Source organism: Puma concolor, chromosome A1 (genome assembly GCF_028749965.1).
Source record: "Puma concolor isolate L17-30 chromosome A1, mPumCon1.1.hap2, whole genome shotgun sequence".
Taxonomy (NCBI): domain Eukaryota; kingdom Metazoa; phylum Chordata; class Mammalia; order Carnivora; family Felidae; genus Puma; species Puma concolor.
The window spans coordinates 103386887-103408613 of record NC_141667.1 but is presented as its reverse complement, the minus strand read 5'-3'; the positions used below and the strand labels follow the sequence as shown (position 1 = coordinate 103408613).

Below are 21727 nucleotides of genomic sequence, written 5' to 3'. Positions count from 1 at the left end.
ATGGGGATGATAAAGGCTGAGTCACTATGACTTTGATTTGACTCTAACCTGCCCATACCCAGGTACATGTATGTACTTCCTTCTTAGCCCCACAGACAATTTATTTGGAGAGAAGATACAGCACTACGTATGTAACACCATGCTTGTAGAATACACCTACTATATAGGAGAGCAGAGAGCCCAGGAGACCAAGTCAGAAAACCTGGCTTTGAATTCCAACTCCGTCAGCTACTAACTTTCCTAAGCATCCATTTTCTCAGCTCCAATAACACTTTATTCATCAAATGTTTCTAACTCCCTGTGCATATAGTTGGATTGCCTTTCTCTATTCCCTTTATAGGTAGACTGGCCTTGAGACTTGCTTTGGCCAACAGAATGTGAGCATATGTGACATGTGTCATTTCCTTATGGAATCTTTGAGAAGTAGTTCATGATTTTGCATGATTTTCTATCCCTCTGCCATAGCAACCTGAAACATTTCCAGTAATAGCTATTCTGTCAGCCTGAGGCCTAAAGTTAAGATGACCTGGAACAAAGTCACATTTTATCCAGGTAACGGATATGAAATGGAAGTAAGATGTAAATCCTTGTTTTTCTTTCTTTCTTTCTTTCTTTCTTTCTTTCTTTCTTTCTTTCTTTCTTTCAAAACCATGGCAATTTGAAGGTTGTTTGTTATTAAAGTACAACCTAGCATATACCCTGACTAATACACTATTTCATGGATCTGGAGAAAGATTAAAATGAGATATCTAATAGGTAGTATGCATGGCCCATAACAGGTGCTAAGTAAGTGTTAGTTCTTCCCTCCTTCACCACAATTCTCTGCTTTGATCCTTCTCAGCCCTTCCTTATAAGCCCTGAGCTATGCTACTCTGTAGAGAGTAATTTTCAATTAAGAGAGAATGAAAATGAACTTTAAGACTTCCTAAACAACTCCCTAAGACCCTTTAAAAAGTAAGAGAGCCAGAGTGGAGCAGAATGGAGAATCCCCAGGGTGGAAAGAGAACCTTCTCTCTGAAACCTGTAAAAGAGAAAAGAGCTAAGGGTCTCATCAAGGAACTCGGCTAGAAAGCAAAACAAATGAACTCTGTAAATATCCAACCACAGATAGGCTGCCACCCTATAGCATCGTTCTGCTGTCATGGAACTGGAATCAGGGCATGGGCAGACATCTCACGGGATTCCAGTTCTCTCTTTCCTTTATTTATTTTTTTAATATAATTTATTGTCAAATTGGCTTACATACAACACCCAGTGCTCATCCCAGCAAGTTCACCCTCCTTTAACAAGTTATCTGTCCTGGAGTGAAGTATATTCCTTGATCTACTTGGTACCAACTTCGTTGCCATTTCACCAAGAATGAGGAAACCAGCCAGACCTCCAGCTTTTAGCATTTTTCTCACTGGTTTCTTAAGAGGCCTCTCCCTTCCTCCACTCACATCCAGACTGTAGCTTCATGGGTCTGAGAGGGGAAGCCTACCAGGGCTTCTGATGCTGCTTTGACCACATCACTTGAAGTTGACCACTTCACAATTCATCCATTGAGGTCATCAACCTAATACCCTCTTAGGGTATTTAAATCCACTTTAAAGGAAAAAAATTTTCTACTGGAAGTTACTGTAGAAAGGGGTGTCTTTGAGCTTCACTAAAAGGGTACATCATAATTGATCAACTTAGACTTAGGTCTCCAAGTTGTTGAAAATTTTGAAAAGAGGGGAGGAAAAGAGGAATGGATGAGACAGCTATATGAGGTCTCTAAGTTTAAAGTTGCTTCCAGGGGCGCCTGGGTGGCGCAGTCGGTTAAGCGTCCGACTTCAGCCAGGTCACGATCTCGCGGTCCGTGAGTTCGAGCCCCGCGTCGGGCTCTGGGCTGATGGCTCAGAGCCTGGAGCCTGTTTCCGATTCTGTGTCTCCCTCTCTCTCTGCCCCTCCCCCGTTCATGCTCTGTCTCTCTCTGTCCCAAAAATAAATAAACGTTGAAAAAAAAAATTAAAAAAAAAAAAATAAAGTTGCTTCCAGTAATTAGAGGCAAGTTGGACACCTCTCTTTCAGAACCTCCACTGGTAGAAGAGATAGGCAGAAAATGGGAAGGGTGACAAAGGAGAACATTCATTCAAAAGACCTGTCTTAAGCATCTATGGAGGGGAAGGTACTGTGCTGGGCATGGAGGGACAATGGCAAGAAGACAGTCATGGCCCTGACCTTTTCAAAGGGAATATACATTATTGCTCTTTTGTGTGGGTTCATTGCAGAATTTTCCCATCCCTGCCCATCCGCAACCACTAGATGCCAATAGTGGCCCCTATTCATTCTGCTAAGCAAAAGGTATCCTCCCTGTTTTCAGATGTCTCAGCAGGGGACCAGACTGCCTCCAGTTGAGAACTACTGAACTTGAGTAATGATAGCTACTGAAGGTGATATAACAGAGCCCTCAAAGGGGCTTAGGGACCCCAGTGAGGGTAGAAGGAGTGAAAGAGGCCTACCCTGAGACCCCTTCCTCTCCCTGAGATGGCTCTTGATGTCTACATGTTTCCCCAAGGAAGACAAAGCATGGTAGGAAAAAGGGGGCACATTCATTGCGTGCCCAATATGGCTGGGTAAAGTACTATGAATGTTCAAGGGCGTTATGTTAGAAAGAGGCTGAGCAATATGTGGGAGGAACACAAACTTGGAAGTCAGGCGACCCAGGGTTTGAGTTCTGGGTCCTCCACTTACCATCTGTGACAGGGCACGAACTGTCTGCATCCCAGTTTCCTCAGTTGTAAAATGGTGATTAAAAAATGAGTAAGCCACCTCACAGGGTTATTATGAGATCCCATAAAATAAGAAATATAAAGCACTTGATACCAAACAAAAAATGGCGCTCAAATAGTAACTATCATTTACTAGTATCCGGGCTTCCTAACAACACTGGTAAGAAGACATTCTATTAGTTGTAAAGAGGAAAGAAGAAGACCTAAGACAAAGACAAGACTAGGGCTAGGAGCTAGAAAAATAATAAGGCAATCAGTAATTCTCATTTCAAGTTCCTTGATTTTTACTTCATCTGAACTGGCTGAGACAGAATCCCGGCAGTTACCATGGCCCTAAAAATGGGCCCCCTGGACCCCAGGCTATTGCATACTGACCAGACTACTGGGATGGGGGAAGGGGACATTTTGGGTCAAAGACGATGGACGGGGACAAACTAGTTTGCTGAGGTGTACAACATGCTGCTGGGGAGGTCTAGATTAAGTTGGCTGAAGGAACCCGTGAGTTATGAAGGAGGTGGGTTGGAGGCCTGGGGCTTGGTAATGTAGGTTTACATGCTTCCAAGAGCTGATACTTGAAGGACTGGATTTGTTCTGTGTGGTCCCAGGGGCAGGAACAGGGCCAGTGGATGGAGGTGACAGGGATGCATTCATCTCTAGTCAGTACAGCCATTAATTTACTGGAAACTTGTGAAAGGCTCAAACTGGAATTTATTCACTGTAGTGATCGTAGCACGAGCCCAGAGCATCACCCACGTGGGACAGCCATGGAGTCATAGCTGCTAGGATTATTACCAGCTGGTCTTAGAAAAAGCAGCCAGCTCTGAAAAGCTGACTGTCTCTACATCTGAGACTTATGTTAAAAAACAGTATGTCAGCCAGCACTGAAACTCAGGGCAGCCCATCTATTAAAGCCCAGCAACAGGTACTTTACCCTTACCTTCAACACTGCACTTTGCAAACACTGAAACAAACAAACAGAAAAACCCCTCTATTAGGTTCAAATATTGTTTAGGTAATAAAGCCAAATAACTATCCGTGGGATAATCTGGAAGTGCAATTTTAAGCTAGATAAACATTGAGCCTGCTACGAAAGTTCATTCTAACTTCCTTTGACCCTCTTATAACTGTGGTCCTCAGCATTTTGGTTTGTGGTAAGAAAGCATTGCTTCTCTCCTATCTAGAAGGTCTACTGGGCCTGTTTCCTCTTGCAGTTTTTAAAGAGGAATATAGCTTGCATTTGAGTTCCAAGCCCAGCTCTTACTGCCTAATTCTGTTTTGATGCATCTGATACATAAAGTTGATAGACTTGTAAAGCGTGCGGGACCAGAAGAGACAGAAGCACCATTATCTCTCTAGCTTGAGCTCACTGAAGTAAAAGCTCCCAAACACAGCATCTGCATAAAAGCAGCTGTCCTAACCGCCTGCCTATGATGAAGGAAATACAGATGAGGAATCACATATCTAGAATTGCCCTCTCTTCCTATTTCACGTTTTCAGTTATTCGTCATTCATTCCAAAAACATCTATCAAGTCCCGACTATGTGTCAAAAACAGTGCTCAGTGGTGCCTAATGCAACAATAATATTTTCTGAGTGTTTCCTATGTGTCAAGAATGTATGAAAGACATCACATGCATTAACTCGTGTGACCGTCCCAGCATCATATGAGGTAGGTTCTTTTCCCCATCTTACCAATGAGGAAATACGTTAAACAAACTGCCCAAGGTCACACAGATAAGAAGGAAGGAATCAGTAGTTTTTTTTGAAGATAATTGTTTGATGAAGAAATTAAACAGTAATGATACGTACTTCCAGATACTTTCTAGACTTCTGTCAAATATACAAACCGGCTGTAGGTAGCAGTTTAAGAATGGGAAATCTGCTTGCCACCCAAGACCTAGATTATTTAAAATACCTCCCTGCATTTTATTAGTGAACCCCAGTTTTGGTCTCCTGCAGTGATTCCCAGACGTCTCAGCATGAGGACTCCATTGTAAATTATAAAAATAAACCCATTTTCAAAATCCCCAGTAGGTTAGAAACAATACAAAATAGCCCAAAGCCCTTTGAATTCAGTAACATTTAAAAATTAATTTATACTTTATTAATCACCCTAATATAGTTATATTTGAAGAGCAGAGGCAGATAGACATTCACAACACTGTTTAATCAGTAAGTTTAATCTGAGTCCTCAGATCCCTAGAGATTCACAGAGCTGTATTGCTTCAGCCAAATTGTTTCCCTTTGAGCCTCAGTTTTCTCATCTCTAAAGTGGAGATAATAAGAGCTTTTTTAGAGGATCTCAGAGAAAGTTAATGTGAGGCCAGCAGGACCGTGGAGGGCTCTTGTTCTTGAGACTACAAAAATGCTTAAAAGCACAGTCCCTGACAAACATGATTCCGATCCAGTTAGGGAGAACAGAAGCACATGAGAGAGTTAGTGAGCTGGGCATCCCACTGAAGTAAACTGCTTTCTGCAACCTAGTTGTAGAATTTGACTTGATAATGTATAAGGCAGAGAGTGTGTGCACAACGGGTTCACTATCACCTTACACACGGGAAATTTAATTCACTTGAAAGCTATCAATTTTTCGTTGTGTTCGTGTTGGGCCGCTGTCTCTGACTGAGACACTTGAAGTTACAGGGACCCCAGGTGTTCTGGGTTTAGATTCTTCCCTTGCTTTGCTGCCCGGAGATTGCAATGGGGGAGCATGAGCCTGTGCACATCATGGTGATGAAAGATGTTTGATTTGGTTTGGTTTGAAGCTGCAACTCACATTTATTGAATGGCTGCCATGGTGAGGGGGTTATACAATGGCCCTAATATTAATATTTGATGATATTTTGATCCAAATATAATTTAAAGCACATTTATCATGCAAATTGAAACTTGCTGTTTAACTTAGCTGGCTCAACCCCCAGCCTGAAGTCACAACCTTACACTTTTATAGCCTGCATTCACCACATTTTCAGGATATCGTTGACTCCAGGGATAGAATCTTCTAAGTTTCCCTCTGTGAGAGTGGCTTGGGGGCAGCAGAAATTACTCCAGTATCTCCCTTTGGGTTCTTGGACTAAGAAAACAAACGGTTCTGTCACCCCCAAACCCCTACTTCATGGCTTTAGTAAGCACACAGCTGGATAACCTAGCTGCCTCTCTTCCTTCCACTGCCAGGAAAGTGGGTCCCATGAGCAGTGGAGTTCAGATTAATAATTAAAAGGCCAACATTTATTGAATATTACTGTGGGGCAGGCGCTGTATGAAGCAATTATGTGAATTACCACCCTTAATCCTCACAACAAACCCTAAGGGGGTGGTGCTGTTTTACACCTGTCATGCAGATGAGATTAGAACTGCCCATTTGTTGATTATCACACTGCTGGCAAGCAAGAGGGTTGGGACTTAATTTTAAGCAGCTACCCCCAGGATGTGAGTCGTGAGCACGCCTCTGTATGGTCTTGTCATTCCTCCCAGATACACCTTGCTTGCTGGGATACATTCTCACCCTGGTTGATGGCCGCATTGTACATGTTGCCAGGAGGATGGGGACCAGATACATGGGGAGGTACCTGAGTGAGAAAGAACAAAGCCTTTGGTTGTGGCTTTATATGTGGCAGTTGGTGATGTGCTGGCAGGGGAAGATCACAAGGGATCCGATGATATGAGATGATCGTCCATAAAGAAATTCTCAGAGTTTGAACTTGAAATCAGAAGCATCCCTAAGGGATCAACTGACCAACCCCTTCCTTCATTTTACAGATAAGAAATAGAGGCTCAGATAATTGCCCACAGCCACGGAGCTGGTGTGGGACTCAAAACTCCTTTCTCTCTGTCTCCCTCTCTCCTCTCCTTATTTTTGATTTGGTACAAAAGGATATTTGGTGACAATGTTTCCTCTATACCCCTTCCCCTACCCCAGCCATCCCATTCCCCTACCCAAAAGCAAATCCTATTAGCATGTCTATTGTATCCTTTTAGAGATATTCTCTGCACCTCGAAAGTATACTTTTATTTTGTTATTGACAAAATTGGTAGCATTATGTAACCTGGCACAATCTTGCTTTTTGTACTTAACTATACAGGTTGGAGATCGCTCCATTATTACAACATATTTTTTTTCTTTCAAAATTATAACAGCTTTATTGAGATATAGTTTACATAATATAAAATTCATACATTTCCAACTGCCATTGTGATGAGTTTTAGAAAATTTATGTAGCTATACAATCATGACCAGAATCTACTTTTGGAAGAATTTCATTACCCCCCAAAAAGTTCATTGTGTTCGTTTGCATTCACTTCCAGCCTCTACCTCCAGCCCAGGCAACCACCCAGCAACTTTTCATCTCTGTAGTTTTTTGCTTTTCACAATTTCAAATACATGAAATCATTCAGTATTTGTTCTATACCTGGCTCCTTAGATAACATGTGTCTGTTTATTTCACTTAACCAATTTTTGAGATTCAGGGCGCCTGGGTGGTTCAGTTGGTTAAGTGTCTGACTCTTGATTTCGGCTCAGGTGATGATCTCACGGTTCGTGGGTTCGAGCCCCGTTGGGCTGGGCGCTGTCAGTGCACAGCCCACTTGGGATTCTCTCTCTCCGTCTCTGTCTGCCTCTCCCCCGCTTGCTTGCTCTCCATCTCTCTCAAATAAAGAAGTAAACTTTTAAAAAAAGGTTGCTTTTGAAATCCATCTACATTATTGCATATAACAGTATAGTTCCTTTTTGTTGTTGGGTAGTACTCCATTGTACAGATATAACAATTTTTATCTCCTCATTGATTGACCTTTGAATTGTTTTCAATTTGGGGCAACTGTGAATAATGACGCTGCGAACCTTTGTGTGCAGGTCTTTTATATGGACGTTTGATTTCACTGTTGAGGGGTAGTTACCCAGAAGTAGAATTGCTGGGTTGCATGCTAAGTATATATTTAACTATTTAAGAAACCGCCAAGCTGTTTTCCAAAGTGTTACACCCTGTAACATTCCCAGTGGCGGTGTGTTAGAGCTCTAGTTTCTGCACATCCTCAACAACATTTGGTATTTTCAGTCTTTTTGGTTTGGGACATTTTACTGGATGTGTACTGATGTCACAGTTTTAATTCGCATTTTCTTTTACATATCTTTTCATGTGCTTGTTTGCCATTTGGACATTGTCTGTGGTTAAGTATCCAAACTTTTTGCAGTTTTTTTTTTTTTTTTTTTAATTTTTTTTTTCAACATTTATTTTTCTGGAGACAGAGAGAGACAGAGCATGAATGGGGGAGGGGCAGAGAGAGAGGGAGACACAGAATCGGAAACAGGCTCCAGGCTCTGAGCCATCAGCCCAGAGCCTGACGCGGGGCTCGAACTCACGGACCGCGAGATCGTGACCTGGCTGAAGTCGGACACTTAACCGACTGCGCCACCCAGGCGCCCCCTTTTTGCAGTTTTTAATTGGGTTGTGTGTCCTATTATTGAATTGTTAAGAGTAAGAGTTCTTTATATATTCCATATATATTCTTTACCAGCTCTGTTTTGCAAATATTTTCTCCTAGTTAATAGCTTGTCTATTTTTCTAAGGGTGGGTTTTTTTTGAACAGCAAAAGGTTTTAATTTTGACGAAGTCCATCTTATCAATTTTTTCATCGATTGTGCATTTTGTGCTGTAACTAAGAAATCATTGACTAACCATGGTTACAAGATTTTCTCCTATGTTTTCTTTTAGAAATTTTATAATTTCAACTCTTACATTTAGGTCTATGATATACGCTAATTTTTTTTTCTAAATATAATATATTGTCAAATTAGCTAACATACAGTGTATACAGTGTGCTTTTGTTTTTTGGGGTAGAATCCCATGGTCATTGCTTACATACAACACTCAGTGCTCATCCCAACAAGTGCCCTCCTCAGTGCCCATCACCCCTTTTCCCCTTTCCCTCACCGCCCTACCCACCCTCAGTTTGTTCTCTGTATTTAAGAGTCTCTTATGGTTTGCCTCCCTCCCCCTCTGTTTGTAACTATTTTTTCCCCTTCCCTTCCCCCATCGTCTTCTGTTAAGTTTCTCAAGTTCCACATATGAGTGAAAGCATATGATATATGTCCTACTGTAAGTTAATATATGTGTATGGTGTGAAGTAAGAGCCTGAGGTCGTGTTTTCTTTTGGATATAGTTATTCAGTTATTCCAGTGCTATTTGCTTCGCAGATTGTCTTTCCCTCACTGCATTGCCTTTACACCTTTGTCACGGTTGAGCATACCTAGAGTCCATTCCTGGAGTTTATTATATTCGTTCTTTTGTAAGGCTGTATAATACTCCATTCTATACATGCTTAACTCAATCATTTCCTTATTGATGGACAATTATGCTATTTTTAATCTTTTCATCCTACTTCAAATAACGCTGTGGCAAATATATTGCATTGTAGGAATGTGTTTTTGCATCTTATAGGATTAATTCCAAGAGAAGTCAATTGTACATTTTGATAGACATTTACAGATTGCTCTCTGTAGTAAGTTTTGATCATTCACTATCACACCAGCTGTATGAGCGTACTCTCCAGATCCCCAGAAACAAATATGCTAACAAATGTTTCATCTTTTATTTCATTAAGTAGGTAAAAAAAAATAGTACCTGGTAGTTTTAATTTGTATTTTCTTATTATGAAGTAGGATGAGTATCTTTTATTCTTTACAAATTTTAGGGTCAAGTATATCTCATTTTACGTGAAATGTGGTTTATGTCCTTTGCCTCTTCTCTCACCATATTAAGTTCCTTGTGATAAACATTGTGTATATTTCCCCTAGTTTTGTGTTTGTCTTTTGACCTTGTTTATTGAGTTTTGGCCCTAGAGAAGCCTTTTATTTTAAGTGATAATGTATAATAAATAAGTCTTCTGGGTAAAACCAGAAAACTTTTCCTACTCTGAGATTAGAAACAAAAATGAATCTCCCATTTTTTTGTATTTTTTACGTTCTTATTTATAACATTTAAAGTTTTTGATCTATCTGGAGTTCAACTTAAGAAATAAAGTAGGGATATAAGTATTTCCCCCTTAAATAGCTACCTAGTGGCCCTAACATAGTTAATTATATAATCCAACGTTCCCCTCTGATAGGCAGTGCTTTTTTTGTCACCTGCTAAATTTCCATATGCATTTGGGTTTACTGATCTGATTTATGTATTCTCTGACTCCTTCTGTCCTGTGTTACTTATATTTTCAAAATAACACAGCAAATGAAGCACTTTATGAATTGCTTGCAGTAACACTTAAGTCCTTTCTCACCTTCTATCCTAGTGTTACTAGCTAACAAAATTCAAACTCTTTTTTAGCATCCCAAAGGAAAATATAATTAGGGTAGTAAGTCTCTTTGGAAGTATAGGCAAATAATAATCAGATACTGCATTTTTGAGTCAAATAATTCGGTGCTAATCCATGGTTTCCTTCTAGAACAACCAATGATTTTTGGATAGGCTGTATCTCTGTACATATGTGTATGTTTATACACGTGTGTAATGTCCATGTGCCATGAACAGAAGAAATAGCCCTTTATTAAGTAAACTGAGTCCTCCTCCCCCCAAATCCGTATCGGTTGAAGAACAAATAAATCTAGCACTTTATGTCTTAATCATTCTGGGGTGGGATTTGCTCATGATTCAGGGTCCTCCCTGTCCTCATGTATGAAATATGTGATGACCAAATTCCTCTCCTAGGAGGGTCAGAAGGAGCACAAAGGAGGCAGTGTAAGTCATAGTAAAGAATGGGATGTCTGAGCACTTAGAGGTTGTGAAGGCACACTAAATAGGATTGCTTTCTTCAAAATGATGTGGTCTTGTGCTGTACCTTCTTTTCCCAAAACTGGGCTCTCCACTCCTTCTCCAACATCCTGTACAGACCTGGGGCCCAGGCTGCAGCCAGGAGATAAGAACTCTCTACCCCTGGGAACCTGGACCGAGCCAGAGATGGGTCATTGTGCTGAGGAGGGACTGGGTGGCAGGAACACTGTGGATGAAGTTGGAGGAGATGCCAACTTGCTTGCTGCATTCCTGGATGTCTCCTGAATGTCAAGAAAGATGATGCTGGGAATAGTCCCTCCTTACCCAGCTCTCTAAAAACCCTGGCAAGAGGAGGGATTCTGCATATACCTATGAGTAACTGTGGAACTTTTTTTAATGTTCTTCACCCTAAAAGTTCAGTGTCGAATAATTCAGGAACCCCATCTTGATGGATTAAGTACAGTTCTCCTTAGCACCTTAAAAGTGTTTTATATATATATGTATATATATATATATATATATATCACACATATATATATATGTATATAATATACATGTATATATGTTTTATATATTTATATGTGTGTATATATATACGTATATTCATATATACAATTATTTTTATATATGTATATATAATTATTTTTAGCATAATGATGGAAGATCTCTCTTTATTTTTCTTTTTTAACTGAAAAAGTCCTGTAGGGTGGGAGTTGGGGGAGGGAGGATCCACTATGCTGTGGGGAAGAAAACTGCCTGAACTAGAAAAACAGCAAGAAAAAAGTGGTGGCATACTGTAATGGGTGTTCAATAAAACTGGGTTGAAATCGTGAAGTTCTTCATCTCCCAGCACTTCCTGTGGAATAAGGCCAGAGGGCCTTGATTAAGGGGGAGAAGCCACCATCTCCAAGCAGGCAGAGGCCTGGATGAAGCAAACCAGAGGCTATTCCGGTCCTCTCCCTCACTCTCTTCCGGCCCTGCTTCCTTTCCCCACCCCTCCAACAATAGCCCCCTCTTGATTTCTGTTCCAAGACAGAACAGTGAGTGCAAAGGAAACTTTAAGGATTCTTTCCACAGAGTTTTCTAACTGGGAAAGTGAGGTGTATGTGTTGGCATCTGCTCCTTGGCCGTGATGCTGGAGACTGAGGCCCCCTTCCTTCTCCCAGGGTCAGACTCAAGGCAGGTGGCAGAGTTTCTTGTCCCCAGTGTCCAGCATTCCAAGGAAGAAGCTGGTAGAGAAGCTCTTCTTCCTGGAAGGACTCTGAGGTTATTCTGTCTTACATGGTTGCTTTTAATTTTTTTTCAAGCTGCTGAAAGCTGAATGTCTTTTGGGGCTAATGTACCCCAAAATACTTGTCACTACCCCTGCTGGGACTTCCTTACCCTGAGCTAGTAGCTTGTAGGATAGGCAGACCCCCATCCCCTCCCCAAGATTCATTAGATCTGGAGAAGTCCTGGGAATCTGCCCCAGGTGATTCGGATGTTTGGTGCTCAGAATACACTTGAAAAACAATACCCCAGATCTTTCCTCTCTCAGATTATCAGGGCCCCTTGATGTGGAGTTAACTTGTTTGGTGAGACCACAAAAATCATACCTAATGTTACTCAGAGCTGAATAGAGTCAAGACTTAGCCAGTAACCACTATAACCACTCTCCAAGAGGGAGTTATGTTGTCTTGGATAAGGTCAAAGTTAAAAAATGGCTTTGTAACTCTTTGGAACAGGAACCTACATTCTGAAATCACTCTGTATACAACAGGTCACAACCCTAAGGTAGTGCTGCTCAAACTTGAATTTGTACCTTCATCTCATGGAGATCAGGTTAAGATACTGATTCTTTTTTTTTTTAATGTTTATTTATTTTGAGAGGGAGAGAGTGTGTGCAAGTGGAGGAGGGGCAGAGAGAGAGAGAGAGAGAGAGAGAGAGAGAGAGAGAATCCCAAGCAGGCTCCTCACTGTCAGCACAGTGCCCATTGAGGGGCTCAGTCTCACAAACCATGAGATCTTGACCTGAGCCGAAATCAGTAGTCAGACGTTTAACCGACTGAGCCACCCAGGTGCCCCAAGATACTGATTGTGACACAGGAGGTCTAGGATGGAGCTAAAGGTTCTGCTTTTCCAACAAGAAAAATCATCATCCTGGGTGATGCCATGTTGTTGGTTTTTAAACTGTGTTTAAGGAACACTACCTTAAGGAATACTTAATTTTTAAAAATATTATTAGCTACAGGTAACACTTTCTACTTAATGAGAAAGCTGAAAACAAGCCAACATCAGTTTAGTGGCCTTGAGTAAATCACTTCCTTTCTATAATTTATCGGTTAAACAAGGTGGTTGTGTTTTTTTTTTTTTTCATTTCTGAAATGGGAGCAAGAGAGTATTAAGTGAAATGATGTGTATTAAGTCCTTAGCTGGCCCACTCCTCCACAAACACTGCCACTGGTGGTGATGGTGCTCTGGCGGTGCTCATTCTCCTGTTGGATATCAGTGGCCGTCACAGATGGCCAAGCGAGGCCATAACCTATTATTGGAAAATGGGAGGATGAGTCAGACTTGCCTTTGAGTGCCGTGGTACTTGGCTTTATTACTGTGAACAGAGAGTGCATTTTCCAGTTTCTGCAAATAACAGAAACCTTAGACCCCTCGGGCCCCTTGTTGTTGTTCTGTATTTATATTTACCCCCTTATATTGGCCAAATAAGTGCAAAACTGCTTCATTCCAGTATTTATTCATTTGATTGTCTCCATTGCCCAATTATGTAAAGGAAAGGGTATTGTGCTCCACAAGGATATCACATTTCCCTCCCTGGCTTCGCCCCTTCATGTTTGTGTAAACTCAGCCTAAGTGGCATCCCTTTACTTGAATTTACAACCCTGCCTATAAAAAACCAGACAGTGCTGAGCATTTCCTACAAGGCTGAATTCTGGCTCACAGCTCTTGTAGCCAAGGAAAAACAAATTCATGCTCGCTCTCTCTCTCTCTCTCTCTCCCTCTCCCTCTCCCTCTCTCCCTCCCTCCAAAAACAATTTGCAAATCCATCATCTGCCCAGAAAACAAACGGAAAATAAAATGCAACTGAGTCTTTTTTGTGTATCTGATAAATGTTTATCTCCCATGAGCAAGTGGGTGGGGTCTTTGCCAAGATGACACATTAATATCCATGTAGTAGCCCCATGCACATAATGGTGGAACGAGCCATAATTCCAGTCAATTCAAGTGGGGAATAAATATGTCAAGCTGGCAGTTTGGCATTGTCTAGACCCCAAAAAAGTTTGACTAACTTTTTCTTATTAACTGTTGCATTTGGCTTTATATAAAGATAGCAACTTTCTTTCTTTCTTTCTTTCTTTCTTTCTTTCTTTCTTTCTTTCTTTCTTTCTTTCTTTCTTTCTTTCTAGAGAGCACACGAACAAGGGAGAGGGGCAGAAAGAGAGAGAGAGAGAGAGGGAGAGAATCTTAGGCTCTATGCTCACTGCAGAGCAGTGATCCCAGTAGACCCTGGGATCATGACCTGAGTCAAAATCAAGAGTCAGACACTCAACTGACTGAGCCATCCAGGCACCCCTAAAGATAGCATATTTCACTCTAAAGCCCACTTATATATTATCTATTCAACAAATATTTATTTTACATCTATTATATGTCATGTGCTATTCCAGGCTCTGGGCACATAGCAGCGAACAGATGAAGTCCCTGTCCTCATGGTGCCTACTTTCTAGTGAACTCGTATAATACACATATCTCTTGATGAAGACATGTTCTTTCTCTTTTTCTCTAAATGTCTTTGTTTTTATCTAAAAGTATTTAGTATTTGAATGGTCACAAAAGAGCAGTAATCGTTAGGCCATGTTTGTTGTCTCTCTGTTCCTGTCAGAGGCAGACCTGTGTCCATTGCTGCTCTCTGAACATATGAGAAAAAAATTGAGTGATTTAGGTAGAAATAAGAACAACTTTTTCTATAAGTTGCAGATTTTTCTTATAATTAAAGCAGACTTAACATGGCTTGTCAGTGCTGGTTTTTCACACACCATTATCTATCTTTTGCCTTTCCATGTCACCATTAACTTAGGGATGAGGATCTAATGTCTAAAATAGGCTCAGCAAGCATACATTATAAAAGTGTAAAAATAATAAAAAGCTTATGAGATTAAATCTAGCAATAATTTTTTAAACTTGAGTAGAAAAATTTAGTATCTGGTTTCTTTTTTTTGACTAAATGAACAACGCATACTCACTATAAGATGAAAACAATGTAGAAATGCATCAAGCAAAAAGTGCTGCGCATGTGGCATTGCAATATTTATACACCTATGTAATTGCTCTTTTCTCTTTTTATGATTTATGTATGGTTCTAGAACCCTGGTTAGTCTCATCAGATTACTTGACAGTTCTTACTTTATAATACTAACGGCTTCTAGAATAACAACTGATAAAGTCAAAACTAATTTTTAGAAAGAATATCCAATGCTGAATAGGAATTCTGCTTAAAAGCATGGTTCTTAAAACATGCATTTTTATTTAATGTCAGTGCAATCCTGAGGAAAACGAAGTAAGGCACTTACCATTCATTTCAGAGAATCAAAGAACGTCTGTCTCAGAACCAAATAGATCATCCAGGGCAGCGAGCAGGGGAGAAGAGTGGAAACCACCCCCCAGGTGAATTCTGATATACACTGAACACACACAGACCACCGTGAGAATTCATCATTTTGCAGACGAGAAAACTGAGGTCTGAGCCAGTAAAGAAACCTTTCACGTCACACATACAGAGAATGGTAGAGGTCAGACCAGAACAGAACAACCGTGTTGTGACTCCCAGTCTACTCCTTGTTCCACTACACTAAGCCACATTAGAAGATACCTTTAGCACAACAATGTAGAACAACTCAACTTCAGTTTGTTCTCCGAAGATTGTTTTCCAAACAAATCTATATTATACCAAAACCTCTTAGTCCAACAAAAGAACCTCAAAGTTTTACGTTATTAGTGATAGATTTCTGGTTGTTGTTGTGGTTGCATGTTTTCTTCTGGAAAGTGGAGGCGGAAGTTTAACCAAGACCTAAGTTAAAGTATCATTAGTATTGACAAACTAATCAGCCTGTAGGTTTTAAAGTTTAGAGTGAGCGAAATAGCAGTTAAATGAACCACACCTCCCACCCCACCACCCCCACCTCCAGCCACACACACACTATTGGTGATCGTGGTGTTCTTTTTATCTGTGTGAAGCTAAGTGGCTCTTTACTAAAATGTTTGGGGAGAGAGATCACTGAGTGTGCTTTGCCCTCAGTAGGGAGAGAACGTGTCATTTCAAGTCCTTTCTGTCTAGCTGAATCGTGGAACTGCCACAGTGGTCTCCAAAAAACATGTCTCCAGCCCTCTAGGGCCAGGGAAAAGGTCACCAATGACCAGAGCTCAAGAGCTGGGGGAAATAGGTGAAAGGGAGAATAAACATCTACAGCATAATTGCAGTCTTTTCGAACATTCGTCTAGGTTGAAAACTTTTATTCCAAGGCAACCTTTCCCCTGCATTGAGCTCTGTTGAACACAGCTGGCATTTTAATGAGACTAAATCTGGTGTTTCTGCCATTAGCGGAGATGAACATCAAAGCATTAAACTCTACCTTCCTTTGTTTTACAAGAACTTAGGGTTCAGGATACCTTCACTAAATATGTGTCCAACTCTAAAGCTATGAGGAATACTTTTGTTCTGATAGACCTTCGGCATAGTATTGATCAAAGATAATAACACAAATTACAAAGGATGTATTCTATTATCAGCATTAAAAAAATACAGCACCCTCAAGTATTAGTACCTGACTTAAAAAATTACAACTGACATTGATTGACTCCTAATCTTTGCCATGCATTGTCAACAATTGCCATGGTTAATGCATTGCATAAATAATCTTATTTAATCCCCACAACTGTATTATGTGGGTGCAGTTTTACCTTTGAGGAAACTGAGGCTTAGAGAAGTGAATAAGCTGTCCTAAAAGCCTGTGGTCACTAAATGACAGAGCTGGAATTCAAACCCGAATTTGTATGACAAAGAGTCTATGCTTTTGATGTTCTGCTTTCTCCAATTTGATTCACATCCCAACACAAAGGCCTATAGGACACATCCTAACATAATTTAACATTTGTTTGACAAATTTGTAATTTTATTATAGGCACAGTTCAGGCACAAATAACGAAATCTTCTTTGTGTCAAATTCTGGATCATTCCACACTGGAGTTCCCCTAATGATATCACAGAAGAGCCTCTGATGACCCCAAAGAAGAATCACACAGTGGAAGTTTCCACACAGGCTAACTCACTCCTTGCAGTTGAGTGGAGACAGATTGGTAGCAACTAGACTAAATGACTCAATGGCTTTTTTCTTTAGGGATCTGAATTTCTTCCCCCCAGCATCAAACACATATTCTCATGGCAAAGGCTTAACAACTTAAATGGAAATAATGAATATATATTTTTCTTTTAAAGAACACATCCTGAGATCCTTTATCTCCGGGGCCACAGTGAAGACGCATGCTAGAAGTGGGGCTGTTTTTTGCACCAATGTCACCATGCCCACCTTTTGCCTCACTTGTCTTTAGTCCATGTGACTCTACTGTCACTTTTTTTGTCACACCATGTTCCATCTGATGCTTTTATTCGGTAACCAAAACTACAGAGCTTTCTATGATGTTGTTTTAATTGAGCACAAAATTAAATACGTTATCAAGAAAAAATGAAACTGAAAGAAGCAAGTCAAGATCGCAACCAAAAGTTTTCCACAGGGGTCACAGTGGCTGACAAAAAAGATGCAAAATGCCCCAGTGTGTCAGTCCTGCCTACTTTTTGACCTGAAGATCTATGAAACGGGTGGCTAGGGTAGGTGGTAGGGGCCTGGAAAGCATGTTCAAGTGCTCTTAGAACCATTTTGCATCCTCTAGCAAGCAGACGCTGATCATAGCTCTCTTAAATTGCTCGCTTTATAGTGCTCTTAAAGAAAGCCTCTTAAAAAAAGAGAAGAAAAAAGAAGTCTGACTAATGGAACAAAACCTGCACAACAGCCTGGTTGTATCCTCTATTCTCCCTCTTGTTAAGATGATGGCTCAGTTTTGACTAAAGATGAATTACTTGATTATGGTTAATACACGGTCTGGCCAAATTAATTTATAAATGAGAAACTAGTTGCTTTTATCACACTGTTCCAAGCCAAGGTTACTTCAATCCCTAAATCTTATAGAAATTAGTATTTAAAAAAACTCTGCATTATTTTGTCCTTCACCCATTCAGCACCTCTCTGAATTAAATGATTAATATGAGTAAATACATGTTGTCTTTCCAATTGACCTTGCTGGCCTCTTTTGCCAGTGTGCTCTTGGCTCCCTCATGGCTTGCCATCATGAGTTTTTGGTAATGTTATCCTTTCTGACAAATTTAATTGAGGCAAGTTAGACTTTCAAAAACTAGTTGTCTGCATAAGCTTGACCAGTTTGCTATGGAAAACCAGGTGCTGGGTGAATATTTTTCAACTGCATCTGTAGCTTAGTTTTTCACTTGTACTGTAAGAGGAGATCAATCTTAGTCTTCCTATTCTAGTCACATGTGGTTGTCCAAAACTAAAGTTCTGTGACCCCAAATCTTTGCCGCCTTTTGTGTGGCAGATGACATCTTCCATCAACAGTGGATAATAAAATTTACATTCAGTCCCCATGTGGAACCTGAACACGTAAGCACTCCCCCACACAGTACAATTCAAAGTGACATTCTCTTCTATTTTCCTTCGGCCTCAGTGATGCAGAATAACAGTTATACCTTAACATTCCTTTGGCGGGGGCGGGGGAGGGGTGGTCTTGAATATAAAAAAAAGAACAAGAGAAGGCTACCCTCAGTCTAGACAATGAGTGACAAAAGTCCCAGAGCAAACCATAGTTGTTAACAGACACCCTCCTAAGGTTCCCAGGATACAGCCCTGAGAAGGAGTGAATTCTCCAGTGAGACACATCACACACTCCAGGGCTCCTAGTTAACCCGGCCATGTTATCTGTGCCAAAAATCAGTTTTAACACCCTGTCCTCCTCAGCCCCAGTGCAATTTTATTTCCCGTTCTGCCAGCCTCAGCTCTGCAAAGCATCAGTATTCTCTTAAGAAAAAAAGTAAAAGCTTAAATTCTGGGTCATCCATCAGTCATACCATTTGATTAAGGATTCTACCCAGCAAGGTATTTTCCATTGAAGGTGCCCACGTCAGTATCCATCCCGGGGACATTGAAATGGAAGTAGAAATGATTGCATGGGTAACTTACCAGCTCCTGAGTCTGAATGGCTGCAGCAACCCCAGTGCTTTACCTGATCCCTTGCTCTCTGTCTCTCTCCCTCTCTCTCTCCCTCTTTCTCTTGTGTACAGATTGCAGGGAACTTAAAGAACTCGCAGGGACAATGTTTCAAATGACTTAAGAAAGAACAGGAACAATACTTCGTTCTCTTTTTCTCAGATGAGTACCTTCGGGAAGAAGGAAGGAAGGGAGGGGAGAGGGAGGAAGTCAACAACCCTTTGCTTTCCTGAAAAAAAATAAGGAAACAGAAGATAGACATCTCATTTTCTCTTAAACAAAATGTTGGAAGGGGCAAAAAAAAAAAAAAATCTTTGAAAAAAGGAATTCCTCAAATATGCTCTCTGCCCTAAGAGCTTTAAAGAGATGAAAAGCCTTACTGGCCTGTCCTGTCCAAACAAATGGTGTTCCAGAAAGGCAGGCTCTCCTGAGCTTGCAGCCTCTGGTATCTTGTTTGCAGAACTGACACGGCCAAAAGGGAACAAATCATGTCATGTTGCCTCTGAGCAAGGGAACGTTTGGTCTGTTGTGCTAACTGAGGCAATCCTCCAGCCTGTGAGGCTGGGCAGGGTGACAGTCAGCCAGGATGTTTGGCTCTTCTTGGGCTCTTTGAAACACCAGTGTTGCTGCAATTTTTGAGCATGATTCTAGAGCCTTAGAGTTCTTCCAGGAACAAACAGCCGATTTATGCACTGGTCACCGAACTTTATGCAGTGGGCCAAGTCAAAGCTTCCATCTTTGCTGATGTTTTCAAAAAGAAAAAAAAAAAAAAAAAAAGCAACTTGCCACACTGCTGTTGGACATAACTATCTCGTGTGGGATTTAGTCATCTCTGGAAAAACTGAAAGGCAATTTCTGTTTTCAAAATACTGTGAAGCAGCCTAGTCTTAGAGAAGTCAGCCACAGTTTTTGAAAAGCGACAGGGAGGCTGACTAGGAGAGAAAACATGGAATGTTCTTTAACAAGTTTTAACGGTGCTTGGCAGTCCAACGGGTGGCAAGAGCTCTGTTTAGAGTAGTTGCGCTCTGATTGTGCCGTGTATCTTGTGCCCTCCATTCATCTGGTTAAGACCATTTTCACCACAAACAGGAACCAGCAGTTATGTGGACCTTTGTGGCAGCAGAAGAAAAACCAACTTTAAGGTACTTCCTTCTTTCACTCAATTGTGAAAAAACAAGTGGGGTGGAGAGTCATACCTGATCCCAAGGAGCAATTAAAGTGAATTCAGGGAAAGAGAGATTCTGATTCAGTCTGTTTGAAAGGCATTTATTCGGTTCTGTGGTCAATAAGGTTACTCTTTTATCCCCACAGTTTTCTTCCTCCGTCTATCATCTCTCTGTGTATTTATCTTTGTATCTATCTATCTATGTTTCTATCTTTCTGTCTGTCTGTATCTCTCTATCTGTCTGAATATGTGTGTGTATATCACAGAGGACATAGAGAGACTGTTACTCAGTAGGTTGGTAAGAGCCGGAATGGAGTTGTTCCTTGCGTTCCCCGTGGCACCACTTCTGGCACAACTTAAGGATTTCTGGCATGGGTTCCCCCAGCCCCACGTACAGATGAGAAGACTCACGCCCAGAGAGGCGTCCCTTGTACCACTCGCCCAAGGCCACACACATCAGTGGCAAAAGCCAACAGGCTCATCTGTCTCCTGAGTCAGCTCTAGTGCCCTTTGCCCCCTGCTGGCCTTCCTCTGTACCCTGCCTTTGTAGAAATGGGAAGGAAGCTCACAATGAAAATCTAAGAGAACAAAAGAAGAGCGCGAGGGAATGGAGTAGCTCTCCTGGGTGCAAACCTGTGAGTGATCGTGAGGCCGAGGGAGCCCTCTGCTGAGATGGTCGGTAGAACGTGGAAGGAGGTGGGTGTGAGGTGAGGGTGAGTGAGGAGAAGTAGAGAGAGGCTGGGCTGGGTGTCTGTGGCATCAGTCAGCAGAGGGAGTGAGGGGCCGTGAAGGAACAAGGACGCTCAGGTTACAGAATTCTTGCAGGAAGGAGCAAGTGTCTGATCACCCGAAGACTGGAATCGAAGAATCGTGAGAGCTACAGGCACCCTTTGCGTATTGTTGTTCCTCCTGCAGCCTCAGGCGAGGCCAGGGCTGAGCCCCAGGAGCCCAGTCAGAGTCCAGAGGATTTCCCTTTCCAGTGCACAGAATGTGGGAACTGTCACGTTGAGGCCTGTTGTTTGCTCCAAGCCGGCTGACCCGCCCAAAGACAGGCCGGACTGGACGGGGGCCCGTGCCATCCACACCGCTGGGCAGCTTTGATGTGACGGGGCGGCATCCAGTCGGGGTCTGGCGACGTCACCTCTGGACAGACTGGAAGGCGATTTCTAACGTTTTCAAGACACTGTGAAGCGGCTCACGCCTTCGTAATACATCGGCCACAGTTTTCGAAAGAGAATTCTCAGCCCTGCCTGCGGCACGCCGTTCCATTCGTGTACCTCGTCGTAACCCTGCCTGTGAGCCTCCTAGGAAAGACGTCCCCCTCCCTCCCTGCTCTGCCCAGCCCTCGGAAAGTCATCCTGTGGCCCTTGTAAAATCACCCACTGGGAGTCTAGAAGCTGAAATTCCTGAGCCCCTCCCACTAGGTTTCACAGGAGAGATTTCTAATCAGGTCACTCAAGCTGGTGAAGCTTACTGCCCCGCTGTCTCACGGCTCCTTCGGATTTTGACTAAAAGTGAAGGGAGTGGATGTTTGTACTAGAAACGACTGAGGAAACTCATGTGCAGAAATGGAATATGGTTAGTCACTCACCTCTCAGGTAAGCCCCATGTTGCTCTGGATATCATAGAGATCATTTGAGTAGAAAGAGGACTGTAAGAGCCTGTGACTGGATCGTAGGACAAGGAAAAAAACCAAGATATGAAATTTGGTGAGGCCGAAGCAGTGACT

The 21727-nt window shown here is 41.7% G+C and overlaps 1 protein-coding gene across 2 annotated transcripts in view; it reads right to left on the bottom strand.

Annotated features, from left to right (window-relative positions):
* Positions 1 to 19048, bottom strand: part of ZNF366 (zinc finger protein 366) — a 73902-nt gene extending 54854 nt beyond the window's left edge. Inside the window, exon 1 of one of the 2 annotated variants that reach the window (XM_086699167.1) lies at positions 18807 to 19048. The gene's annotated coding sequence lies outside the window, so the exon portion shown is untranslated. The remainder of the gene's footprint in view (positions 1 to 18806) is intronic. The other variant, XM_086699185.1, reaches the window with a different exon arrangement.
* Between the last annotated feature and the right edge of the window lie 2679 nt (positions 19049 to 21727).